A 13187-nucleotide genomic window follows, 5' to 3' on the forward strand; every position below is an offset into this window, starting at 1 on the left:
AGAGCGGAGAAGGGGAGTGGTGTGGGAGAACTTGGGGAGGTTGAACACCAGACGAGCAGCAGCTTTCTGAACCAGCTCCAGAGGTCTGATGGCAGAAGCCGGGCCGCCAGCAAGGAGGGAGTTGCAGTAGTCCAGGCGGGAGATGACCAGAGCCTGGATGAGCACCTGCGCTGCCTTGTCGGTGAGGAAGGGGCGAATCCTCCGGATGTTGTAGAGGAGGAATCGGCAGGAACGGGTCACTGTTGCGATGTTTGGCGAGAACGACAGTTCGTCGTCCATGGTCACACCCAGATTCCTCGCGGTCCGGGTTGATGTCACCACAGAGTCATCCATGGTGATGGCCAGGTCTCTGAATGGGCAGCCCTTCCCCGGGAGAAACACCAGCTCAGTCTTGTCCAGGTTGAGCTTAAGGTGGTGCATCGACATCCACCCCGAGATGTCTGCCAGGCACGGAAGGGGGAAAAGACAGAATCAGCTGGGTGTTGTCTGCATAGCAGTGGTAGGAAAAGTTATGGGAGTGGATGACAGAACCAAGGGATGATGTGTAGAGGGAGAAAAGAAGAGGACCCAGGACCGAACCTTGGGGAACCCCGGTAGTGAGCCTACGTGGTTTCGACACAGACCCTCTCAGTGTGACCTGGTAGAAGCGATCTGTCAGGTAGGATGAGAACATGGAGAGTGCAGAGCCAGAAACCCCCATTCCCTCCAGGGTAGAGAGAAGGATGTCGTGGTTCACTGTGTCAAATGCTGCAGAAAGGTCCAGGAGAATCAGGACAGAGGAGAGAGAGTTAGCTCGAGCAGTTTGGAGTGACTCAGTATACAGCTAATAAAGCTGTTCCCATTCACTTTTTTTGTCGGATGGTTAAAATATGTCAGATATTATGATTGAAAATTAAGACTACATGCAAACTGATTCAAGAAGTTTTATCTATCGTGAGGGAAATTGCTGTGCAACATTTACAATACAAAGTGGGAAGTAATGAATAAAATAAAGCTAACATAAAATAACATAAGTAACCGATTACAACACAATTAACAAAATTACGGTTTGTAGGTAGGTGTTGACTGAAGGTATATACATTATACAGCCCTGTGCAATGTTAGCAGCCTCAATAAAATACAATATATAAACAAGTGATTTGGATGAGTGAAATTTAGGCCTCTGGACGCAGCGTTTCCACTGACCCTCTCGTGACCTGAGGAAGGTGAGTTAAACAGTCTGATGGCCACAGGCAGAAAGGACTTACTCTGGCATTCAAAGGGGTGGAACGAGTCTGTTGCTGAAGGTGCTTCTGTGCGAGGTTAGCACCTGGTGGAAAGGGGCTAAGTTGAAGAGGTGCTGTAGAATCCCACATAGATATTCTACACAGGTCTTCAGGACCCTGAGGCTGACATCATCTGGTCCTGCAGCAATCTCTCTAGCTGCCTCTTCACCCGACTGCTGGAAACGTGCAGTGGAGGATGTTTCAGTGTGTCCTGATATGGAGGGAGACCCCATGCGTTGCTGGGTGCATGAGAGGAGCATACTGAGTGTCCATCTGAGCTGAGACTACTGAAATAATATATAGCTCATTGGCTCTGTTTAGACTGTTTGGATCGGTTTGATCCTCTTTCACCTCTAAGCCTGTGAACTTTTTCATTCACACCACACATCTCTCAAGTTCTTCTGCTGGACCTTGCTCTCTATTTTTTATTTTTTTTCTGTACACGTCCTTGTTCTCTGTTGCCTTTATTTTCAGCTGTGTTTGAACGGTCCTCAACAACTCTGAACTTTAAATTTATGATTGAACCTTTGATTAACACGAGTTAGGATTTTGGTTCAGGAAGCTGCCACTAGTGCAGCTCATTCTAGAATAAAAAGTGTCATTAAAAGGAAGCTGATCAAACACAATCGTAAACATGACTGTGTCCAGTTTTTAAGTTTGTTGCTGCCATCAAAATTTTTATTTGTTCATATATATATATAGTTATAGAATTATTTAGATACAATGGAAAAATACATGTTTGATATTATCATCGGAATGATTGACATGGCAATTTCTGCAGAACTTCCTGATGTTTTGGGTTTGTGTTTTAGACCTACAGAACAAACTGAAAAGCAGGGTAAAAGTGAATAAGTTTCATGAGCACAAAGAGGATTAACGTAATGAAAATATCTTTTCTTCCCAGATTGACAGTTATGGGAAAACCAGGGAAATTATCCAGCAAGTAAGTATCCCCAGGCAGGAACAATGAGGGATAAATCAAGGACACAGGGAGACTGGTGAGTTTCTACAAGCAGCTGACATGCAAGTATTCAAGTAGGGAATATAAACAAGGAATCCAGGAAAGCAGGCTGACAATTGAGTTTGTCCAAGCTGGTGTGGCAGGGCAAGCGAGCAGGTTGGTGATGACGTCAGAGAACTGGCAGAGATCTGGGGAAGCAGGATGTCAGGCAGAATGACTAACTCTGGCTCCCAGCGATGGCTGGTCTGTGACATATGTACTAATTGAGCTTCGTGTGGAGCTTCTCTGTTCAAGTGGCATACGGTGGACGTGATGGACAGGAAAGCAGGAATATCTTTACTAAACACTAATGAATGGAGGCAGCAGTTAGTAACTTAGTTAGAAGCAGCTCTTAAGGACAGCTCACATAGCCTGGACTACTATCTGATCAACCAGGGGAAAATAAACTGTTGGACTGATGAGACGATCGACACAGCTGCATGCAGAGAATATGCCAGATAATAGAGACAGCCATGCCCATACACATACCCTCAAAAACACACACAGGCTAGCAGGAAGAAGCTCCAGAAACATTAGTGATTCCTGAGGCTGAGCACCTCATGACACCTGAAGTTCCTTTCTTTCTTCACACTGACTCCGTTTAATCTGCAGACAACGCATACTGCTACCCATGTAAGGATAATCCTTTAGATATTATATGAGCTTGACGATTCTATACTTGTGAGTGCATGACATAAACAAACTTCCTGATATCAAGAAACACATATGGCACTGCTATATGTGCCTGAACAGAGTGTTTTTACAGACGTTTATACATAATATCACTCAGTGCAGGTGTCATCCGGGCAAAGAAGAGAAGAAGCTTGATCTAAAAGACTTTCTCTGTTTGATGCCTTTATCTGAGATGTCACGCTGAGCTTTGAAGTTTTCCTCTAACTGCAGCCATGTTTGCTTTACTGAGGAGACATCTGAACCTCTTCGCCCTGCAGCAACAGGCCCCTTCATCTTCATGTTTTCATCAGAGTGTCATGTTTGAAGCGTGAGTCTTAGCCCACATGCAGAACACACTCAGGAGACAAAGGTAAGTTTTGAAAGGTTTAATTTTATAATCAGAACTTGAAGACTGGAACCAGGAACACGGGAACAGGTGCATCCACTGGACAGAGGTAGGTAAGATTAGTGATGGAAATATAACGGGGTTGATTTGCAGAACTGGTGAATATATTGCTTACTGGTCTTGGGGGGAATTCTCCGCCAGGTAGAGATGAACAAGGTCTGAGAGTAGTACTGCTAGTTTGTAGATTGATCCAGAGGCAGGTGGCCTGGAGATGGTAATCCGGTGCGGAGGTGGGGTGAGCAGGTTTCGGTTTTGGTAGGAGCTGTCGGAGAATGCTGCCAGCGGAACTCTCCAGAATGAGACAGATTGATAGTTCTATTGCAACGGCTTGATACCATGAACTTGTAAATCCGGTGAAGGTTTTCCTGGAACGAGACAAGAAGCATGAGCAAAAATCCAAGACAGGGTTAGCATGAGCTAGGACACTAGGAACAAGCGCTGAGCCAGGAGGTAACACTCGTACCATACTTGTGTACACTCTGACACCGAAGTGCTGGCAGCTGCCTCTCTTTAAGCTCCCCCTTAACGAGCTCCTGATGTGCAACACCTGTTGCTGGTGCCACCAGGATTACCAACGCCACCTGTCGGAAGAAACGGGAAGCAGCAGGCACAAACAAAGCAGAACTCCCAGAACCTGACACAGAGAGGACTGGGTGGTGCAGTCTTCCAACAGTAAGCAATGATGCTAAAAGTATTTCCTTAAAAATGTATTTGTGGTGCTAGATGTAAATAAAATACATACCGGTAATACATTTTATGAACCCACAAAATAAGTAGTAAGAAACATTGTAGGAATGTCAAAGCATCCAAAATTAAACTTGGGTGCTTGATCTAATGGACAACCGCTGTAAATGCTGTTTTATGGGGTTAGAGCTGCAGCTCAGACACCCATTTTATTCCATATAATAAAAGGAACTATAAATTCTAACTTATTAATTTATCCTTTGATTTAAAGGTTTGAATTATCAGAATTCTCAGGTGCCTGCCCAACTCTGACCTTGCAGCCGCCATGCTTACCCTCATTAAAAATGGGATCTCATTGAACTTATCTCAATACAGTCAATTCGTCTAGCAAATTTTAAAATTAGGTCAAATTCTAAAAATATACTAGTGCTTTTGATAAGTCTAGTCTGTTTTACATGCAGTTAATAGGCAAAAGTCAACAGTGAAGATATGTCTTTGAAATAAACTATTTGAACTCAAACCCCATGACCAGAAAACAGCTATTTTCTAAAATACACACACACACTATATTTTGAATTAATTCACATTCGGGATTACAATTTCCTTTTTGGGTAGACAGAGTATGTATTTCCTTTTTATTTAGTTTAAAGAAGCGATCTGAAGCTCGATGGATCTTATAAACTGATATCTAAAGGTTATCATTTGCACTGAGGAGAGTATCGTGGTCAAATTCAGGTATGCATAGTCCAGATAACAAAACTCTGGACAGATTGCAAACATAATATTATGGCCGAGGTGACTCATTTCATAAACTGTCTTGTAATATATGCACAGACATAAATGACAAAATAACACTTTTACTCAAGGTCTGAACCTCACGTAGTTTTGTCCCACAAACATGAGATTTGTGCCTTCTCCTGGAAGAAAGAAAAAATAAATAAAAAAGGAATGAATATCAATATCAGCAAATATTAGTAATGTCCACAGGGTTGATGTTTTAAATTTAAAAGAAATTTGTGCTTGAATGAAAGTCAACAAGTCCGAGTGTGCTCTAGAACTGTAATTAAATAGACACATTCAGCTCATGTGAAAGATAGGTTTTTTTGGTTGACTGAGCTTTGACCGACCCCCCCCGCTCTCAGAGTAAACATTGTTCAGAGATGCTGCTTCCTGGAGTTACAGCACCCCCTGCAGGCAGAAGGGAGCTGCAGCTAAACCTACAGAATGATCACTACAGTGCATAACATTTGATTCATACTTGAAATTATTGGACAAAAAGGAACAAATCAAGAAATATAAGAAAGCATGGTTACTTTTAAGGATATCTTGACTTTCATGATAAGTTTTTTTTACATATTGTAACATCTATTGTCTCAAGAAATCTTTGTGATCTTGTGATAAACACTAACTACAAATGTAACATAGTGTATTGTGTTACACTGCAAAAGATTATTGATTAATGATAGAAATGCCTTAAAGGTGGGGCGGTCGGTGGCGTAGTGGGTTAAGCAGCCGCCCCATGTACAGAGGCTATAGCCCTCGCTGCAGCTGGCCCCAGTTCAAGTCCCGCACCGAGCGGCCCCTTGCTGCATGTCTGCCCCCTGCTTCCTGTCTCTCTCCAACTGTCCTATCATTAAAGGCATATAAAAGCCCCAAAAAAAGGAAATGCCTTAAAGTTGCTTTAAAATTAAATACAATGAACGGTATTAACTTATGTATTTATATAAACACGAAATAATTATTTAATAGATCAATGCTAAGTTTTAAGTTCTGAATATTTAAATAGAATCTGGGTTAAGTTAAATTCGATGTGCATCGGTTAAGTTTGAGTTATCATGTCTCAGATTTACCAAACTGAAGGGGGGAAAAAGTATCTAAATATTTTTCACAACTTTTTCTATTATCATGTGCAGAGTAACAAAATAAAATTACACTGAAATTTTACTTTAAAGACAACTTAAGGTTGTTGCATTAGACATAACAGTATACAGGCAATCTATCAATTTCTCATACAGAACCAATCAAGGCTGATAAAGCAGATAACAGTTTTAATTAAATCACAAAGCAGTTGATTATAAAATGTATGGTACATATACAGAAAATATCCCCTAAATGTGTCTACAAGGTAGGGATTGTTAACATATAAATAAATGTGATGTAAAACATGACAGTCATCTTTTTGAATTTGTGTTCAAAAAAAGCAAGCAGATTCTTTAAATACTTTCAAACATTTTTGTGGTCTATCTTTTGCTCGAATGTATACTTGCATTCCATGTACAGCATGTAGAGATGTATATGAGTGCGTGTGTGCGTGTGCACTTTTTATATTGCTCAAAACTAAAATAAATAAATAAATTTGTTAAACATTTTGAAATTTTTTAATGGCACTGGTCTGTTTCTGTAGTTGTGATTAAATTGGGTTTCTTTGTATATTAATGGCACTTTTTAATATGAAGAAGTCGTTTGTATGCAGGAACATCTGTTTAAACTTTCCAAATCCCAACTAACACCCAGAATAAGACCCTAAAACCAGGCAAGATGAGAAAGGAGATGTAGGTCCGGAGCAAAATGAACCACAAGATGGGGAAGTTTAAAGCATTTCTTCTCTCAAACATTACGGGAAATGCAAGGTCACTAACAAATAAAACGGATAAGCTTGAACCACTGGTGATGACACTAGAGGAATATCTGCATTCCAGAGGAATATCTGGAATGCAGTGTAGTAAGAATAATCCAGAATTATTCTTCTGTAATCATGTAGCTAGAAGATGGCCCTCCTAGCAGTAACTGAGTCACTCCAAACTGCTCGAGCTAACTCTCTCTCCTCTGTCTTCTCTGGACCTGTCTGCAGCATTTGACACAGTGAACCACCACATCCTTCTCTCTACCCTGCAGAGCATGTGAACGGAGCAGAGCGTGGAGCGGACGATGGAGCGGTGCGGTGAAATATGGTGAGAGCGGAGAGCAGTTTTCAATTCAAAAGCCGGAGCGAGGATTCGCTCCGCTCCAGTTCGCTCCGATGCGCTCACAACGTCAATTAAAAATGTCGGATTATAAAATTTGTAAAATAACATTTTTGATTTAATGTAGTCTAGTGTAATAAATTAATAATTAAATAGGAAACGCGGGGCAACATGAATGGAGCGAGATGTTACGTTCACAGCTGGGGACAAGCAGCCACGCGGGCCTTGTCACCCGTAGTAAATGAGGAAGTGAGCAATTCAAGTCAAGGGCGCAACGGTGTGTTCTATGGCTGTGTTCGAAACCGCCTACTACATACTTGAAAACGGCATACTCATTGATCAGACAGCATGCAGAGCGTTTACACACAGTGCACTTCACTCCTGCCCGAGATGAAATCAGTCGGCCTGAAAAGCTGATTTCGCTTAAGCTATAAACTCTGTAAATATATAACTTTAGCAACATTTGAAACATTTTCAGGCGAGAAAGTAGTCATTTAGACCCCCAATGTGTTGAAAATCTGACAAAATACCGGCTATTTACAAGTTTGTTCCCACGAATTCGGCGCTAGTAAAGCTAGCCGCAGTGAGCAACGCACTTCCGGTTATGCCGTTTTGACTGCTCTCGTCCCGTTAACGGAATTTGACCGTTCAAATGGCGATGGGCAACATCACGTTACGTTGCATCTTGGGTAGTTTGAGTGTGACAAGTAACCTCATGATGAATACTCAACATTTCGGCGAATCTAGTATGCATCTACTGTTCATCCGGGAACTTAAAAAAGTATGACTAGTAGGAATAGTAGGAGAAGTAGGCGGTTTCGAACACAGCCTATGTGTGGCGGAGCTAGCATTAGTTGCAGAGAGAGTGTGGATAATAGAGCTTGAAAGTCCCGCCTCCTTGACGTCATTCAACTTCCTCCCCTCGGGACCACGGAAGTGTAATAATTTGCAATTCAAGTCAATGACGGAGCCAAGACGGAATAAAACTATTTTTTGCGCTTGATGGAATTGAGTCTTGCATTTCACATATGTTGTGTAGGACATTTTTTAATATTTTTTCATACCAGTAGTGTAACAGTTTAGCGGGCATAAGTGCTTCATTGGGGGTCCTAGCAGCGAAGCTGCAGGAACCCATTGAGTTAGTAGCTTTTCCTATTATTATTATTCTTCAATTTCTGCTGCAATGTAAGTCTATGGCAGCCCCATGAACGCTATGGTAAAAAGTTGTGAAATTTGGCACACGTAATTAGCCAAGTGCCAATCACAAACTCAAGAATTTTCATGGCCCAAGAGTCTACTCTCTAGCGCCACCAACACGTCAAAGTTCAAAGTGCATTCAGCCTAATAACTTTTGACTACTTGGTCCAAATTTCACAAACAAGACATCATTGGAATCCTTGGATCATGACGAGTCCAACGCACCCTATGACGTCAATTTGCGTGTGCCTAGATTTTCCGCCATTTTGAATTTTATCAAAAAACTTAAAAAAGCATTTCAGGTCACACAGATTGTCAAATTTTCACGAAACTTGGCACATAGACTCTTAAGACCAAGCCGCACAAAAGTTATCGTGTGGAATTTTTAATTAGGCTTCAATTTTTCCATAAAAGCCAATCAAACTCGAGGTTGACGCCGCCAAACCGGAAGTGAGGCCATATCTTGGCAACCATTTGATGTTATGATGTCAAACTCATAATACAAACTCACAAATATGACTGTAAAAAGCCCAAGAAGTTTGGTGACAATTGGCCTATAGGTGGCGCTATATGTAGCCAAAATGCATTTTTAATCATATCTTTGGACCCCTTCGTCCAAGTGTCACAAATGAGGTAGCAATGGAATCCCTGGATGCAGTCAAGGTCAACGAAAATCATGACGTCATCTGCGCCATCTTGGATTGTCCGCCATTTTGAATTTAATCAAAAACCTTCAAAAAGCATTTCAGGCCACTGGGATTGTCAAATCTCCAGGGGACTTGGCACATAGAATTTTCAGACCAAGCCGCACATAAGTTATTATGTGGATTATTTCATTTCACTTCCGTTTAACCGCGGCAGCCAATCAAACTCTACGCCGACGAGCAAACGGGACATTTGGCCATATCTCTGCGCTGCATTGATGTATCGATGCCAAACTTGGTGCATGGACTCACAACGCATTCCTGAGCAGCCCAAGCCTTGCCTATTGTGCCATTCTGCTAGGACCCCCACATCGCTGCTTGCAGCTATATTTGTTAAGTTATTTTTCTGAGCATTTCTCGAACTACAGCATGTAGCGTTTGGCACGGAAAATAAACGTCATCACGTTTGGGCGCGCGGAGGAGTGGAAGAATGGCGCTGTCGTTGGCCAGTTTCACTCAGTTTTTCGAGGGCGAACGAAAACTTGTGAGCCGAGGAGAGAACCACTACCAGTCGGGGCACGTGGAGAGCTTCTGCTATGCTGGTGGTGATATGTCTGGCTTCGTCTATGCCAGCCAGCGAGACCGCCGGTATACAGTTAATGTGGGATCAGTGACGTAGCATATGCGACGCAATGTAGTCTTTTTACCCTAACTTTTTTTTACAACGTTTAACCAGGCACTCCTACGACAAATCGCCAATGTTTTTGCATGAACTCATCCATATTTAACCCCAGAACATCATGCGTGTACTGTAAAAAGGCATATAATGACTGGGAACAGAAGACATCATCCTGCCCATGTTAATAGATCCAGGCATGAGGTCCCATGGGGACGACGGAAGTAGGAAGAAGAAGCAAAAAAGGGGGCGGGACTTTCAAGCTCTATAAACAGGGAAACGCCCAAACTGTAGGGCCTACAAACGCTATCGAGCGTGGATTGTGTATTTCGTCTGGAGTTTTGGGACACGGGAACGCTCGGAACAGGTCAGGTACCGTGAAGACATATTCCCCTTTCTGATTGTCTGAATTACCGTGACCCTCGTTTCCTCTGCTTTGCTTCCGTTTCTGCTGATGCTCTCGCGGCCACACTCACACACACACACACACACACACACACACACACACGCGTACACATGCACGCCTCTCCCTCCTCCTGCCTAGCCCAGCCTGGGCTCTCTCTTTGCTGTGTCGTGTGATGCATATTTAAGCTGAGTAATCCGGTGGGCTTCGTCCTGACGTGGTAGTTTTCTATCTGGCGCCCAACATTTTCTAAACATTATTTTTTGTACGTCAGAGTGGCGATAATTTAACAGACAGTTAAATAAGACAATACACCGGTCACATCATTAAATCAAACGCCGTGTGTCCCAGGGCCCTGTCATAATTACATGAAGTAAAAATGTCAGAAAATTCCTTCCCCTGAAAATTTGAGCGAGCGTGGAGCGATTTCGCCTGAGCAGCAGGAAAATTAAGGTGAGCGCGGAGCAAGTTTTGAGCGGAGTGTCCTGGCGCAACTTTGAGCGGGGAGCGAATGAGCGAACATCCTCCTGAGCGGGAATTGCGCTGCGCTCTGCTCCGTTCACATGCTCTGCTACCCTGGAGGAAATGGGGGTTTCTGGCACTGCACTCTCCATGTTCTCATCCTAACTGACAAGTCGCTCCTACCAGGTCACACTGAGAGGGTCTGTGTCGAAGCCACATAGGCTCACCACTGGGGTTCCCCAAGGTTCGGTCTTGGGTCCTCTTCTTTTATCCCTTTACACATCATCTGTTGGTTCTGTCATCCACTCCCATTACTTTTCCTACCACTGCTATGCAGATGACACCCAGCTGATTCTGTCTTTTCCCCCTTCTGACACCCAAGTGGAGGCACGCATTGCTGCGTGCCTGGCAGACATCGAGGGGTGGATGTCGATACACCACCTTAAGCTCAACCTGGACAAGACTGAGCTGGTGTTTCTCCCGGGGAAGGGCTGCCCGTTCCGAGACCTGGCCATCACCATGGATGACTCCGTGGTGATGTCAACTCGGACCGCGAGGAATCTGGGTGTGACCCTGGACGACCAACTGTCGTTCTCGCCAAACATCGCATCAGTGACCCGTTCCTGCCGATTCCTCCTCTAAAACATCCGGAGGATTCGCCCCTTCCTCACCGACAAGGCAGCGCAGGTGCTCATCCAGGCTCTGGTCATATCCCGCATGGACTACTGCAACTCGTAGTTGCTGGCGCCACGGCTTCTGCCATCAGACCTCTGGAGCTTGTTCAGAAAGCTGCTGCTCGTCTGGTGTTCAACCTCCCCAAGTTCTCCCACACGACTCCCCTTCTCTGCTCTCTACACTGGCTCCCCGTAGCTGCTCGCATCCAGTTTAAGACTCTGGTGCTAGCCTACAGGGCAGTGGAAGGAACAGCTCCTTCATACCTCCAGGCAATGGTTAAGCCCTACACCCCCACCTGACCACTTCGCTCTGCGGCCTCCAGGCGCCTAGCTGCCCCGTCACTCAGGGGTCCCTGCGCACGATCGACACGGTCACGGCTTATCTCTGTTCTGGCACCCCGATGGTGGAACGATCTCCCAACTGATGTCAGGACAGCTGAGTTGCTGCCCATCTTTTGCCGCAGGCTGAAAACCCATCTCTTCACTACCCTGATCACCTGTTTCGTCCTAGCTCCTTACGCACTTATTTGTTTCCTAAATTGTCTTTGTTTTCTAAATTAAATTAAATGACCGTAATGTAATGTAATGTAATGTAGAAGTTTAAACATTAGTAGTCGGTAGTGAGAGTCAGTAGTTAGAGGAGGAATAAGGTGCTGGTCAGCAGAACACAAATCTCAACTCCAGGGCTGCTTCGACACAACGCAAACTTGTCAGTGTTCAAAAACATCTCGATGGACTTGAACGAGTACACCGACTCAGTGACGGATTACATGAGCTTCTGCATGGACCTGTGTGTGTCCTACTCCTCTGTCCGCGCCTTTCCCAATCAGAACTCCTGGATAAACCACGCTGTTTGCCAGTGCCCAAGGGAAAGGACCACAGCTTTCAGTTCCAACAACCCAGGCACACAATCATTCACACCTTGTATCCTGTGACCAAAACTCACCTTTTCAGGCAGGTAATTCATAGGTGATAATGACTCTAACGACATGCACATTGGTCAGGGGGTTCAGTGACACATATATGCACATATACACTGTCATGATCTGGCTTGGCTGTAGAGCTGTTCTGTTTTCTGAGTTGTAGGTTGGGCTGAGCAGGCTTCACAGAACACAGGGGCAGAGTCTGATTGCTGCCTGCTGCCACAGCTGTCCTTCATCTACACTGTAGATCAAGACTCCTTAAGGAGCTGCAGGAGCACCAGTCTTTGCCAGATCAGAAAACCATTTTCAGTGCTAATCAGGCCAGGTTTTTTTTGCTTCGCGTTCCAGTCAATAATCTGTGTATATTCTTACATACTCTTTGCCTCACCAGTCATCATCCCCCAGAGGAATTCACTCATCTGTTTCCATCTGCATGCTCACCCTCCTACAACTCTGGACTCATCCCCCAGTCAGACGATTCGCTTTACCCCACCCGTTGATGTTTTTCCTGCTAAACCGTAAGACCGTTTACTCCCTATTGACTCTTTTGAAAATTACTCACCTGAACTCACTCTCTCATATTCATCTCTCCGTACAGTTCTCTAGCCATGGTTGCCCCAGTGTTTCCCCCGGCCGTTCTCTAATACTCCTTATCCCCTGAATAAACCTGTGTTGCTCTGGTGAAATCTTGTTTTTGAGTCGATCTCTCGTTTTGTCTTTTAGCCACCATGACATACACATGTACTCTCTGCTTATGAGCTGATACTCCCCAGTCCGCACCATCTAGTTTAGAACTGAAGAAGCCTTTCGTATGAGAGGTGAAACATCTTCAAGATCCAAGAAGTCCAGTTACCCTTTTTCAAGCGCTTATGATTACCTTGACCTGGATTACTGAGATATTTTCATGCTTTTGATATTATTCTCAAGTCACAAGTAGAACTTAAAATCACACATCAGAGACTGAATTTGGTTTGAATTTGTAATAGGATAATCTAATAATCTATTCAATTCAGTTTTATTTATATAGCGCCAAATTACAACAAATATCTCAAGGCACTTAAATAATATAGTCCAATTCAAGCCAATTGGAGGTCAATTCATTGTAATCATAATCCAATCAAATCCAATAAATTAAATTCAAAATTAATCCAATTCATTCATACAGAGCCAATTCAAAAACTATTTCCTAGCTTAGGAAACCAATACATTGCACCGTAA

This window comes from Odontesthes bonariensis, chromosome 4, assembly GCF_027942865.1.
Source record: "Odontesthes bonariensis isolate fOdoBon6 chromosome 4, fOdoBon6.hap1, whole genome shotgun sequence".
Classification (NCBI taxonomy): Eukaryota; Metazoa; Chordata; class Actinopteri; order Atheriniformes; family Atherinopsidae; genus Odontesthes; species Odontesthes bonariensis.